This window comes from Siphateles boraxobius, unplaced genomic scaffold (assembly GCF_051911475.1).
Source record: "Siphateles boraxobius isolate OS27281-9 unplaced genomic scaffold, OSU_SipBor_1 13, whole genome shotgun sequence".
Lineage (NCBI taxonomy): Eukaryota > Metazoa > Chordata > Actinopteri > Cypriniformes > Leuciscidae > Siphateles > Siphateles boraxobius.
Window position 1 is genome coordinate 17,284,194 of NW_027508733.1, and position 14,938 is coordinate 17,299,131.

A 14,938-nucleotide genomic window follows, 5' to 3' on the forward strand; every position below is an offset into this window, starting at 1 on the left:
CAGATTACTTTTTGATGTTTCGAGTAACGCATTACAAGTAACATGCATAATGTAATCAGATACATTTTTGATGTTATGTAAAGTAACAAATTACAAGTAACATGCATTATGTAATCAGATTACTTTTTGACTAACAGCAAATTACATTCTAATAACACATACATTTATTTACAACAACAAAAAATGCGACTGCAGATTTCAACAACAAAAGTCAAAGTAATACTATGAATTGTAGCTGAAATATAGCTAGTGATGCATGTAGTCCAATTTAGTGGACAGATGAGTAATCAGAATATCCTCTAAATCTAAAATCAATATTTGGAAAATTTGACTCCTTAGATGTTACTTGATGGTACAACATTTTTATTTTTACCTGCAAGAGTCTCCTATAGAAGGAATGGATGGATATTCCGGAGCAACTGGGCATTTCTGACTGGCCATTCGGATGAGAAAAAAATCCAATTATAATTGCTTGCCACTTTGTGGCAGTGTATGGGAAGATGCACTAGAGTCCAATGACGAGTTTGATGTGCAACTGTGCAATCAAAACCCATACAAGAAATGGCTTTTTGAATAGCTGTCCACTATGGTGACCTCTATTGCTTGTCTAAAATTTGAATTCTTATGTACACTTATTTTGATGAGAACTAATAAAGCATTTTAGTAGAATTTTACTAGCTGCAAAGTTGTCGTGTTAGTGAGTAGGCCTAACTAGCTAAAGGTGCCCGTGACTTTCAAAAGCTAGCAACAACACTAACTTTACAAACAGTAGCTAACTGTTTTCAAAACTGTGAACTTGTCTATTAAATAGCTACTTTTTCCAACTAGTAGCAGTTGTAGCATGACAAAATGCTACATTGCTATTTTTGTCACATCGTATTGCTGAGGTAAATATTCGTTTCTCTTCAGAAAAAAAAAACAGGCATATTTTAGCTTAATTGCTTAGCTTCAATGCAGCCAGCTATGTTTTATTAGTTAAATTAACAGGTTTTTTTTTTCAGCTTGAATAGCCTAGCTTTTAGCTTAACGAGCTTCAGTTTTAAAGCAGCTTCCCAAACACTGGTTGTTGTTAGCGTGTTAGCAAGACTTTGTTAAATCTCATTTAGTTAGCAGCCATGATGGTGGTTATAACACAGACTATATTTCACGTAGCAGGCTTGGTGGCATGCTGCTATAAATATGAAATGAGAAATAGGAAGTCACTTGCTAGGTTCATGCACTTGTTGTATTGAAGCCTGTAATGTTCCGTACAGGGCTGCCGGGTCGATTGGCAGCAATAGCTGAATCAATATCTGGCCCTTTTGCGCTACTAAGTGAAGAGAGGTTTGATCTATGGCATAGAATTGGTTTGGCTATATCAAGGGTCATATATTTGTAAGCGGCCTTTATTTGAGCCAGTCACCTGCTTTGGTAATTAGAAAAGGATGTAAGACTTCCGCTCATCTTCCCTGAGATTAACAGATGAAGTTCAACATGAATCCCTTTGCATAAACAAACAAACATTTGTGGTCACATAAATAACTGATACTCTCGTGTAATAGTTTCGACAAAGGTACAATGTACAATTTAAATGTTACACTTACGACTTCATTACCCCAGCCAACATTTTTGCTGACAGCTATTAAAATGAAACTCAAGGTGTGTAGTATTTGGACATTTAACCAGACATCATTTCATTATTGTCCTGTAGTAAACAAGCTTTGGGAACTGGCAGAAACAAAGCAGGCGCAGTAATTAAATAGGAGTGGATTATATGGCCCTTGTGATGAATTGGCAGTTTGGCACCGGAAAACAGTGTGGCTTGTCCTTACCTTACCATGTCAACCCGGACACACAAATACACAAACAAACACACACAGACTTTTGAAAGATATTTTAGTTTTTTTCTGAAAAGTTAACATCTCTTCATAACTATTTGATGAAAAAAAGTATTAAAGGGACCAGCAACTGTTTGGTTACCCATATTCTTTAAAACATCTTATTTTGTGTTCAGCAGAAGAAATAAATTCATACAGGTACAACTTGAGGGTGAGTAAATGATGAGAGAATGTTCATTTGTTGGGTGAACGATCCCTTTTAATTAATATAACATAATATGAAAAAGTATTAAAAAAGGGGTGGTTGATTATGACTTCACTTTTTTAACTTTAGTTAGTGTGTAATGTTGCTGTTTGAGCATAAACAACATCCGCAAAGTCACAATGCTCAAAGTTCAAAGCAAATGGAGATATATTATTTTAAAGAAATTTCTTTTTATGGACTACAACAAACGTCTGGTAGGGACTACACGGTATTACTTCCGGGTTAGTGACATCACTAACCCTAAAATTGCCTCCGGGAACGCAATTTATAGATTATCAAGACAGAACATGCTAGTAAGTGACTAGAAGATATCTACACAAAAGCTAAATAAATTCATCAACTAACCATTCAGAAATGTTACCTACATGTTGTCACTTCTTCTTGAGTCTCTCCATCCTTGTCTGACTCCGGTTTGAACATAAAAGGCTACACGTTTTTGAAATTTTCAGGATACAAGCTGTTGAAGCTCCGCCCTGTGAGCCGGGAGCAGCAGCTCATTTGCATATAAAGAGACAGACACAAAAAGGTGCGTTTTAGCTCAAAGAAAAAGGATGTTCTATACAGTATAATATGAATATGGGAAGTATGAATGAATTTCGGATGTACTACATCCTCCAGATGCATTGCTTCATGGATGGCCTCATGGGACAGTAAATTGTCCATCGAATGCACATTCAGTATCTCACCTCAGAATCGTTTCACCTACTGTTTTTGAATACTATGTGTTATCAAAATACTCTTTTGGTGTACTGTTTTTTCCGCATACCATATAGTAGGGAAGTATTCCATTTCGGATGCAGCGACAGTGCCTTGGTCACAGGGCCAGGGGACATGTCAGCCTTTCCTTTGGGTAATTGACAGGAACAGGAATAGTAAATCCAGGTCACCAGGCTGATTGTAATATGAGGTCAGTACGCTGGACGGACATAAGCTCTTTAGCCAGGTTTCACCTCTGCGACACAGACTGCTCTCCCACTCACAGAAAACACAGCGTAAAATTAAAGGAGACCCGTATATTTGTATGCTTAAAAAGATTTTACATCTAAAGAAATGAATTGTACTTTCGAGAAGTATGTTTAAAACCTTTAGAATTTCTGCACCACTTTAGCGGAGAAGTTAATGCTAATCAGTTGTTTAGGAAGAAAAATAATTGCTAGCATAAACATCTGCTTGGAAAAGAAAGCTAGCATACTACTACTGTTACAAAATAGTTTGTGAATTTTGGCAAATGTAGAAACTAAAGTATAAGAAATGCACAGAAGAAAAAGTGCGAGCATGCTACTCTGAATTTAGCCTAAAACATCAGTGGACACCATTGTCTTTTTTATGGACTTTTTGCATATTATTCCTTTGTATTCCACAGAAAAATAAGTCATACAGTGTTACATAAATGATGAAGAATCTTCATTTTTGAGTGATCTATCCATTTAAACACTCAGCGTCCACAGCGAAGAGGACATGTTCAGGCATGTTTCCTCTCACAATGAATGAATTATCATTCTTGTTCTAATAGCAAATGTGGAAACGGTTCAAGAATGCGTAATCCTTTATTAAGTCGATACTTAATTTTAACCTTGGAAACTTAATGAAAACTTAACTGTAATTTATTATTTAAAAGCAGAACATGTTTAAACAGAAGCACAACCTAGCAGAAAGGACTTTTAATCTCAGAAAAAAAAAACTCATTTGTTAGGAATTAGTTCTGTAGGGAATAATATTCTTTAAAGAATTGTTTAGGGGGGTGATGAGGTTTTGGATTTTTTATTTATTTATTTTTGGGTTTGTTTATTGTTATTCATCTCATCATTTTTAATTACTGTTCACAGTTTCAGAAAAAAAGAGAAAGAAAGAAAGGTTTAAATTATTATCAGCCGATGTAAAATCTTACTCCACAATACAATTCCCAAACAGGATTTAAATGACTAATAAAATGTGAATAATTATTAATAAAATGTAATAACAACAATATAGATAATATAAATTAAAATATAATAATCAAAATAATATAATAGATGTAATCAAAATATTGTAATAATACTTATAATGTAATAATACTTTTTTAAATAAAAATTAAATTAAATTAAATAAAAGTGTGTGTATATTTAATCATTGTGGGTTATTGACCAAAACCAAAAAGGTAATTTTCTTAAAAGTGTCTCTATATTGAAAACCATGGCCACCATTAAACTTATAAATATTTATCATATAAATAACATAATACCCAATAGATTTCCTTTTTTTCCCGTTAGTACAGTGCATAGTACATTAGGTGTAGTGTCAAGGTGTAAGCCACATGGTGTAAGCCAAGGATTTAACCTGTAACCCACTCATTCTCATTTGGGTTCATTTGCTGCAGTGGATGACGGGATTTTAATTTGGCTAATTTAATTTTGTCATGTTTGTTTAATGGCCCATCGTAAAGAGAAAGAAATGGCTGGTCATACTGTACACCTTTTGGAATCTGTCCAAATGCTTGATGAGTTTCCAAAGCCACAATGAAGGAAATTTGCCTTCCAAGACAAAATGTAAGACAGCTGACAGCTGACTTCATCATAATTACTGTACCGAGATTTAATATTGGCCACTTGTCATAAGAAGATGTATCTTCACGTCTGTGTCGAAATGGCTGGAAAGTGCACCATAACTTCATATGATTAGCCTTTCATCTGTATTCAGCCCTGCACACTGCACAGACACACGCATACACACACACACACACACACACACACACACACGCACACACACACACACACACACACACACACACACACACACACACACACACACACACACACACACACACACACACACAGAGAGAGAATCTTTCTATTTTAATCACAATGAGTGTGATGTAACTGTACCAGATGTTTGGATTTTCTTTGTTTGGAAGCTCACTTGCATATACAGCAAAAATAACATTTTTATCTCACCAGAGTATATTGTATGTTATAAAAAGAACAGTTTAAAGTAACATTTTAACCGATATTATTTTTTACCTGTAAGATTATTAACATTAATATAATTTAATAAAACAAAAATGGAGATAGACGGATGGATGGATGGATGGATAGATACATAGATAGATAGATAGATAGATAGATAGATAGATAGATAGATAGATAGATAGATAGATAGATAGACTGTAAAATGATTGTTGGTTTAACTTAAAAAAGTAAGTAACCTGGTTGCCTTTTAAATTTTGAGTTAAGTTCATTGACATTTTTTTTTGTTAATACAATGATACAGTGAATATTTTTTGTTTGTTTGTTTAAACAACAGAAACTCAAAATAATTTGTTATCTGAACCACATAAATGATCTAAGTTTATTTGACAAAATTAAAAAATGTTGTAACAGTATATACAGACAGACAGATAAAGATTTTCAGTTTGTTTGTTTGCTGTAGGTCCTCAGCTGCTGAAAGAGCCTGAAATAAACCAACAGTGTCATGCAGAGAAAAGACCTCTCATCTCTCTGTGGAATAAGAGATACAAGCGTCTTACCATGCGTCTGCCAGACCTGTCAGTAAGGCCTGTTTTATCAGGTCACATTGTCATGGCTTATGGATGTTACTGTGGCAACCTGACAGGATGGAATGCTTTGTCTCTGTATCTCTCTGTCTTTCTCTCTCTCTCCTCTCCTGCATATGAGCAGTGATTTCTGAAGGGTCCTTCTAGCTCTGAGCCGTGCTTTCAGGCCGCTTCACTCCATCAAACAGCTGATAAAACGGTCCAGGGAGAGAGAGAAAGATAGACTGTTTTGCCTGGCGTGTACCGGGGCTTGTGAAATGGACTAAATAAACTCCAGTAAGTGTGAATTTATCTCGCTGCGAATAAACGTTGTTCTTTAATATTAAAAGACTACATTAAACAAGCTACCAAATGAGTGATTCTTCGATTATGGCGCGCGGATTTTCAAGCAAATCTGTTTTATTTTCTTCTCTGCGTGCATGCCTGCTGAGTATAAATAGTCTGTTGTGAGAAACCATTAATAAACAACATGTAATGATGCTTCAGTAAACAAAATTTGTCAACTATATTGAATGGCTCACTATTTACTAATAGAGAGAACCGGCCAGCAGGGGCCATTTAATAAAAATTCAAGAGTCCTAATAGCTTCTGCTAATGATTTCTAATATCTCTGGAAAAAGCTAACTGTCAGCATTCACATTCATCTCAATGGGAAATTACAAACTATGCGACTTGGATGGACCCCAAAAGATAGCTATTTGTAATGGCATTTTGAAAACAGTTCTCGTTTATTTTTGTTTTAGCAGTGTTACCTAGCTAGCAGGCAGGGTTATGTTACCTATCAACTAGCATGGTATCTGAAACATGCTAGCGGTGTGATAATACGTAACAGCCTAGCAACCACTCTGAGTACCCTAGCAATCACTTAGCAACCACCCTAAGTACCTTAGCAACTGCACAGCAACAGCCTATAACAAGCACAATATATTCTCAAAATATGAACAAATGAACCTATATGAACCTATTATAAATTAAATATGAACTATAATAGTATATCAATGATACTAAAAATAACACTGCTAACCAGCTAATCAGCCAACAGTCTGCTAAAATGGTCAACTAACCATCAAATATATTTGTGTGTGTGTGTATATATATATATATATATATATATATATATATATATATACACACAAAATATATTCTGGTGTGTATATATTAAACATTTAAACAATATTACATGTGATTAAACATACAAACAATAAAAACATAAAATAAATATATTTTATATATTTGAATAATACAATTTTAACATTTTATAAACAATGGTTTTGTAGGATTTCTAAGAAAACAATAAATGGTATATAATAAAAAATAATAAAAAACTAAAATATATTTAATACTATTTATTCACAATATATTTGTGGCCATTGTTTGTATATTTAAAATGCATTTTATTGCATTTAATTACTGTGTGAATTTGCAGAAAACAGACTGAGGTGATAGGTTTCTCAAAACATACTACATTTCCCATAATTCTCTGTGGCAGCATGAGATACAAAGTTCTTAAAAAACCATCTCTGCTATAATATAATGACTTTTTTACTTTATGTGGGCTTTTTAAGGTCTGAGCACCAATGGCGTGAGGACCCTCTTGGAATTGCTCCGTTTATTTGTGATATAGTTGTCACGGTTCGCAGGTTTGTCTGTTCATTCTGTGTGTACTGTTCTGGTCTGATTGTATGGAAGTAAAATAATGTCAAATGTTTTTGAAATAAAAAGCCTGTTGAATTGCACTACTTGGAAAAAAATAGGCATTGCATTAACCATGCTTGCATTTTAATGCATTGTATTTTTAGGGCTTGCATTTTTATTGGCTGAAATTCAACACGGTTGAATATTTAAGCTGTGAATATTTCAATTAAAAACATTTCAAACACATTTTCATTATTAAAAATTCAATAATCCATATTCACCCTTCATATTTCACTTCCAAAATATTCTAACTGTTTAAAAATACAACCTATACTATTCAACAGGCAATTTTCGGTCCATTTTATTTCGCTTTGCAAATTCGCTTCTACAAATTCAGTGGTTCAAATTCGACAGTAAATTCAACATTGACGTCCAGGAACTGCAGGAAAAGCAGAAGATTGCCGAGCATACTCTCCATCTGCTGTTAGTCGACCTCACCAGCAGGGGGTGCAAGCGCGTGTTGTTGACGAAGACCAGCAAAATTGGAGCAAGTCATTCATTCATAAAACTCATTTACAGCCATGTGAGTTTATTTGTGATTATTATGACGGCTGTTTTTGTTAAATTCGGTGCCTTCGCGGTTACTTTTCCTTTGTAGCCTACATGTATATTTCTCTACCGTGAACGAGATCATAATGTTATTCCCCGATGCGGATATACAGATCCAATGTTACATTTTTGAGGTTGACATATATTTCTCTTGGTTGTTTAGTTGCCTTAACTTTATATTGTGGCGATGTGCTGCATGCAGGCTATTAGGGCTTCCCTCAATACTTCAGGATTCCCCTGCTGGACATAGAACGCTTAACGTAGCTTAATGGACTAGTGATGTAAAAGTCCAAACTCACAGGCAAGCAGAAGGACTCAGAATAACGCGCACAGCTGGGCGTTTCCCAGTGATAGACTGGCATAAAGTTGGCTTGATGTTGGACATTCGCACATTTAGGGACCGACTCTAAAGTGTATACGACTTTGATATACACGTTTCTAACTTCAATAGCATTTGAATAGAACGACTTACAGTCATAAAACCAACTGTAAAGTGTTCATGTAGTGTCAGGCATAATGTGCAACCTTTGGATTTTTGATATTTATTCAAATAAATTTAAGTTTGCTATTCAAGTTAGAAACGTACATGTCAATGTTGTATGCAACTTTAGAGACAGTCCCTAAATGTGCGAATGTCCAATGTAGCATATTTTACATTTAGTCATTTAGCAGACGCTTTTATCCAAAGCGATTTACAGTTAAACTAACAATAGGAGGACAACAAAATGCAAGTTCTATGATCCAAGTTTAAGCTAATGCAATACACGTAGGCATTTTAGGATTTTAGGACTTATATAGGCTATATATATATATATATATATATATATATATATAGAGAGAGAGAGAGAGAGAGAGAGAGAGAGAGAGAGAGAGAGAGAGAGAGAGAGAGAGAGGGTGGGGGGGAATAGAATAGAATAGAATAGAAAGTGTTAGTATTAATTGATCAAGTGTTGTTTTTATGCCAGTATATCACGAAACGCTCAGCATGAAACTTTGCGCGTAAAGTTTACAATCTGAGTCCATCTTCTTGCCTGTAGCCTATATAGTAGCCTACATCCCCAATAGGTGCAAGATTGGTCTTTCATATCACTGTATGTGTTAAGCGTTTTGTCCGAACGGAAAGGGAACATTATTTTACTTCCATATGATTGCCTATCAGTGTCAGCTGTGCTGACGAACAATCAGATCAGCCACATGTGTGTTTCGTTTATGAATCCTATATGTAGTAGTCTTGTGTTTGTCATGTTCATTGTCATCGTTGTCACTGGTTCTCTTGTCTCGCTGTCTGTGCAGTTCATCGATCCAGTTCCTGTTCTACCGGACTATACTTGCCGTCAATACCTAAGCTGTGGACCTTTTGCCAGTTGGGTTTGTCATTGTTCGTTCAACATTTCCTGCCAAGCGTCGAACTGCCGATCAGAGACTCTCTCTAGCCTGCCTTTGTCTTGTTCTCTTGCTAATTCAATAAACTTGTTCATTCGTATTGGATCTTGTGTTTCGTACGTTACAATAGTTGGATAGAATGTATAGTTACACTGTTACACAGACACCTTAAAATAAAGGGTTACACTTTATTTTAAGGTGTCTGTGTTACACTGTAATTACGTTGTTATACTGTAATTATAAATATAAGTACTGAGTTATAATAATAAAATACATGTACTTACTATAGGGTTAGGGTTTGGTTTAGGGTTAGGATGCATGTAATTACGCAGAATTTATAGTTATTACTATAGTAACTACATGTAACACGTGTTACAAGGACACTAAAACAAAGTGTTACCAAATTATTTCAGCAGAATATGGATTTTTGTTGTGTTGTTTGCCCCAGAAAAGTGTAATTGCGGCATATACCAAAGAAAACCAATGAAATTTGACCCCCTGGGTCCAACTGTTAAAGTTTTGAACCTCTTCCAGTGAATTCTGTCTTTTATAATTTCTACAATACACGTTTTTTAACACACTTAACTCTCCATTTATGTTTCACAGCAATGATCTGTAATTACTTCACTATCTAACGACCAGCAGATGGACTCAGCATGTGGAAATCATCTGGGCCAGACGCACAATGCGGTGATCGGAAGAGCTTTTGTCATCCAGTAATTGTTACCATCTCCAGTCTCTAATCTTTCACTGAGTCATTCCGGTCATTGATCTGATACCAGCTTTACTGTCTCGTTAAAACGTTGTGTCTGAGAGACACATGATGGGAGATGCTCGTAAATTAGCTTGACGTTTCTACTCAAGCTAATCAAGCCTGTTCAAAAAATATTTCACATTGATATTTTCTATAGCTTAGTTACACTTTTGTAGTAGTGGCAGCTAAACCAGCAGGCTAATCAGCTAGCTAGCATTATGCTAATCTAACCAGATCTGAGACCACTCATACAGTAAAGTCCACTTATTTTTAATGTGTTTTGACATCTTATCTAAAGGTCAGAGTAGAAAATTAGCTTGGAGAATGTGTTGTGAAATAGCTGTGAAATGTTAAGCTATTTTTAGCAAGTTTTATGTGCACGTAGGGCTTAAACTCTGAATCTAAAGTTGCATCTGAGTCATCCCTGTGTCTAATTAAGACTGAGACAGTCCCACTGATGCTTTAGCAAAGAGACAAAGGCTCAGTATCATGACATATTCACGTTGCCATGGCAGTCAATGGTCTTTTGAACGTCCCTGGACGAATAGCGACTCAAGCGCTAATTAGCCAACAGATTGAACAAGAGGCTCAGGCTCCACATGTTTAGAGCAGCTTTGTGGCCACTGTTTTAGGCTGATGAAGCGGTCATTTTACGCGCCAAAAAACTGCATGTGGTTTTGCCGACTTCTTACAGTAGTTAAAGTAAATCACTCCTAGACTAGGCTAGTCTTGAAAATGCTGTTTATTATTTGGGTGGTAAAATGGGACGTGTTATGCCCTTTTTCAAAGTCTTGATTTTGTTTTTGAGGTCTAGAATAGGTTTTCTAGCTTGATTGTTTAAAAAAAACATATTTTTTTTACATAATTTACATTGTTGCAGCACCTATCTTTACATTCTGTCAGTAACGCTCTGTTTAGGGCCTGTCTCTATGAAGCTCCTCCTTCTAAAAAAGCGCAATATGCTCTGATTGGTCGGCTGGACCAGTGTTGTGATTGACAATGTTGAGCATGTTTGGGAAATGTCATGCACCTTACCATAACCGTGAGTTTCAACACACTACTAACTAACTCAAACAGGCCTTGCCTCCTTTTTTGTGTATGGCTTGGGTGGGAATTATTTAAATGAGGAATATTGTGACGCGTACGTTCCAAAAAGAAAACTCAAGACTACAATCGAGGCGTTTCAGGGAGTTCAGAAACAATGTTTGCTAATAGAGAGTATAACTGCCTTTGGAGTGACTTTGTAACTTTGCAGGCATTTTTCATGCTCAAACAGCAACATCACACACTAAAGAAGGTTTTATAAAAAAAAAGCGTAATAGGACTCCTTGAAGGTAAAGAAAGTACCTTAAAATCAAGAACATCATTGTGTATAACTACATACTGGCTGGACAATCCATCTACAACAATAACATTGACAGTTATTCTTATGTGTTTGTGTACACCTTGAAGAAGAATGAGCGATGCGGAAAGGCAATTCATTTCGCTTCACTATAACCTTGCTTCCGCTGAGAGTTCACGGCTCCCAGGAAGCTTTCAAAATGTCAGTGCATATCACAAATGCAAAAGGACGACACTAAGCCATCAATATTTTCACGCAGTTTCCCAGCTTGAGGCCCACGGATCTAAAGTAAAAAATCTGATAACCAGAGATTTTTATTTTATTTATTTTTTTATGTGTCAAGTCGAACGCCACATTTCATGGAAATCAATTACATTCTGGTTGGCTAATTGCTCTCAAGAAGGCAACTAATTTTAAAGCACCAGAAATGGCTAAAACCTAAGACGATGGCTGCAGGGATTAGGCCATTTTCCAGACGCTATATCTGAAGTCATGGCTGCTGAAATGAAGGCTCATATCTATCAGAAGTGTGTGTGCCTCTCTGACAAAGGGAAATCAAATGGCACTGACGGCAATCGAATAAATCAGCATGTTCATTCCCCAGCTTGCAGAGTGAATTTCAACCCTGTGCAATTGTTTTTTTTTAAATACTAAATAGGCACTTTTTACTCTAAGCATTCAGAGTCTGAGGCTTCAGCTCTTTTTAAAACCTTAATAAGCTACTACTGCCAAACAACGTCCTATCTGAAATGGAACCCCATAAGTTACAGATTTAGAACTTTGCATGCACTCAAACTATATAACTTAACGCCCACAGACTCAATTCACCAGTGCTAGACGTTAAAGCAGCACTATGCAGGAATTCCGTTTTTGTCAAACAGCAACCCCTAGAGTTGCTGTAGAGTACTTGTATTTAACGTTACTGTCGTAATTATTTATGTCCTGATAATTATGTGAGATATTGACAACTGTTCTCATGATAATCGCAGGAATCAACTTTAACAGTTAAAGCCTAAGCGAGTAACGTTAGGACTCTTGTCCGGTTCCTCACGCTGTCAGATTCTCGTTACCTTTTTCTAGACTCTTCTGACCGCACTTTTTTAGTTTTTTCTCTATTCTGAAAACGCAGGTCCGATATTTACTCGTGTCTGACTCCTTGCTCGGTCAGTCTGCCGTTTCCTCTTTCTCTGTTCCTCCGACAATGCTTTCCTAGCTTTCTGCTTCTTATATGCCAGTTTAGCCATGACGATAGTTGTTCTTATAGCTAGCCGGATCTGGATGGGGGCGTGTATGCGTGTAATGTGTGCAGTGCCGTAAAGCAATTTGTTACATCGCGAGAGCTGAAATCACACGATACTTCCTGATGCGGTCCGCTGGCCCAAAGTTGCAAGTGCGGTTTTTCCACTCACAGGCACCAGAGGGGGGGGAGACGACCACCATTCAACCCGAAAAGAGTCATATAACCATTACAATAACTCTGAAGCTGTTCCGTTAAGCTAAAAAAACTGCATAGTGCTGCTTTAACATGTTTCTAAGCTAACGCAGAATTTACATTTTGGCGAATGAAGTCATGAATTTGTACGATCTCATTTGTAAGTGTTCATATGATCTACTCATGCCTAACTTACAGTTACGTTTACGTGTGGACCTTCATACTTACTTTTTTCTAAAAATCACATTACATACATATCAATACCTCGAAGAATTCCCAACTCGTAAAATAGCTACTTTTTTTTTCATAAGACCAGGTTGGTGATACTCTAACAAGCATACAAATGGTTAACATATTGAGTTAGACTGAAGTTTGTCAGGGTTGAAATATTTTTCATTGAGCATGCAATGCATTCTGGGATTACTTCTCATTCATGAAGGATGATTGAAATAATGACTTACATTTTGACCGAAATAAGGTATCAAAACTCATTTTACTTCTGTAATGTGACATAATTTGTGAGAAAAATGTTGGGAAGCACCTAATTTTATTGGGAATTAATTGATTGAATAGCTGATATGACAGCTTCAGTTTAGTGGAACACAACTATAGACTATAATTTTGCTGCATTCAATTTAACTAGAAGGAGGAAGATGGACACGCCCAGGCTAACCTTTGTTGTAAATGGAATACAAACACATAAAAAAAACCTGTATTTTCCACAGTATCATGTCCACAGATAGAGGTCAATGTGTGTAGCACAGAGTTGGAGACAAAAGTGTAATAAACAATATTTTATTATTGTTTCACTATGGTTGATGCACTGAGCAGCCATATTGGATTCAGTCAGAGTTGTGATTCCGTAAAGCCATCTTTCATTCTCTTTCTTCTTTTTAATTGTACCCAGATGTGACACTGTTCTCCATATGTGCCATGCCACACACATGTTTTTTGAAGCACACACCCTTGCTAAGCAGCTCTGGTTCTTTTTAAATTGTTTATTACAAAGCCTTGCATCATTGTGTGTGTGTGTGTGTGCCAGTCCATTTTATAAATTTGCTGTTGCGCTTGGGTTTTAATGTTAACAGAACGTTGGAAATGGCCCAAACCCTTGAGAAGAGCTGCCCACTGTGACACGTTTTACAGATTACGCTGGCTGCTGATACATTTCCAGTTCGACACTTACGCATAAACCGCCACTAACTGGTCTGAATATTATCATGTGATCTCCTGAAAGTCAAACTGCAATACTTTATTCTCAAATGCCTTTAGGCCTACTTACTTTCAAAATTCCCATGTTTATTTGTGTGTTTATTTTGTAGCCAGGTGAGACAACATGCTACCCAGCGTCACCGCGTGACCTTGGAGCTCAAACAGAAGTCCAGATAAGGATGTCGCCGCTTTAATACCCCTGTGTGTTTCCCATAGTTCAGTTCCCAGACAGAAAAACCTCTGAGTCAATGCCTGAGAATGCAGTGTGGGCAATGAAAACTACTGCAGCCTGCACAAATACCCTCTTGATGACGATACATCCAGATAAAAACAGAAACAGCCTGAATCGTTCTCGCTGGTTTACAGAGACACGGCACATACTTTTAAAGGAACGTACTGGGCTAAATACAAGATGTGACAAGTTGTCCGTAACCACAGAAAACTCCTCCCTCAGTTTCAAAAACAAACCATCATGTTTACATTAATTCACTTACAATGGAAGTCAGAAATCTGCTGATAGCATTTTTGTTTAAACACTATAACACATACAATTGCATAAGTTGTGCGTTATTTGAGCTGTATAGTAGTCTAAAACATCCTTGAGCACCAGGACTATAGTTCTGGGCAAAATTTCTCGTTTAAGTAGCCAGTGTGAAACACTAGCATGTTGCTATGCTAACAAAGCAACTCACTACTGTCTGATGATTAGCTTGTAGTAAACCCAGAAATATTCATTTAAACGGATAGTTCATTCAAATTTATGTCATTTATTCACAGTGAATGTCAATGGGGTCCAATATTGTATTTTGAACACCATTTATTGCATTATAAGGATAAAACTATTGTTTGAAATATCTTTTGTGTTCCACACAATAAAGTTATACTATGGAAGCATGTTTCCGCCACAGAATAAAACATTTTAAAATAAAATTGCTACTTTTTATCTCACAAGTCTGACTT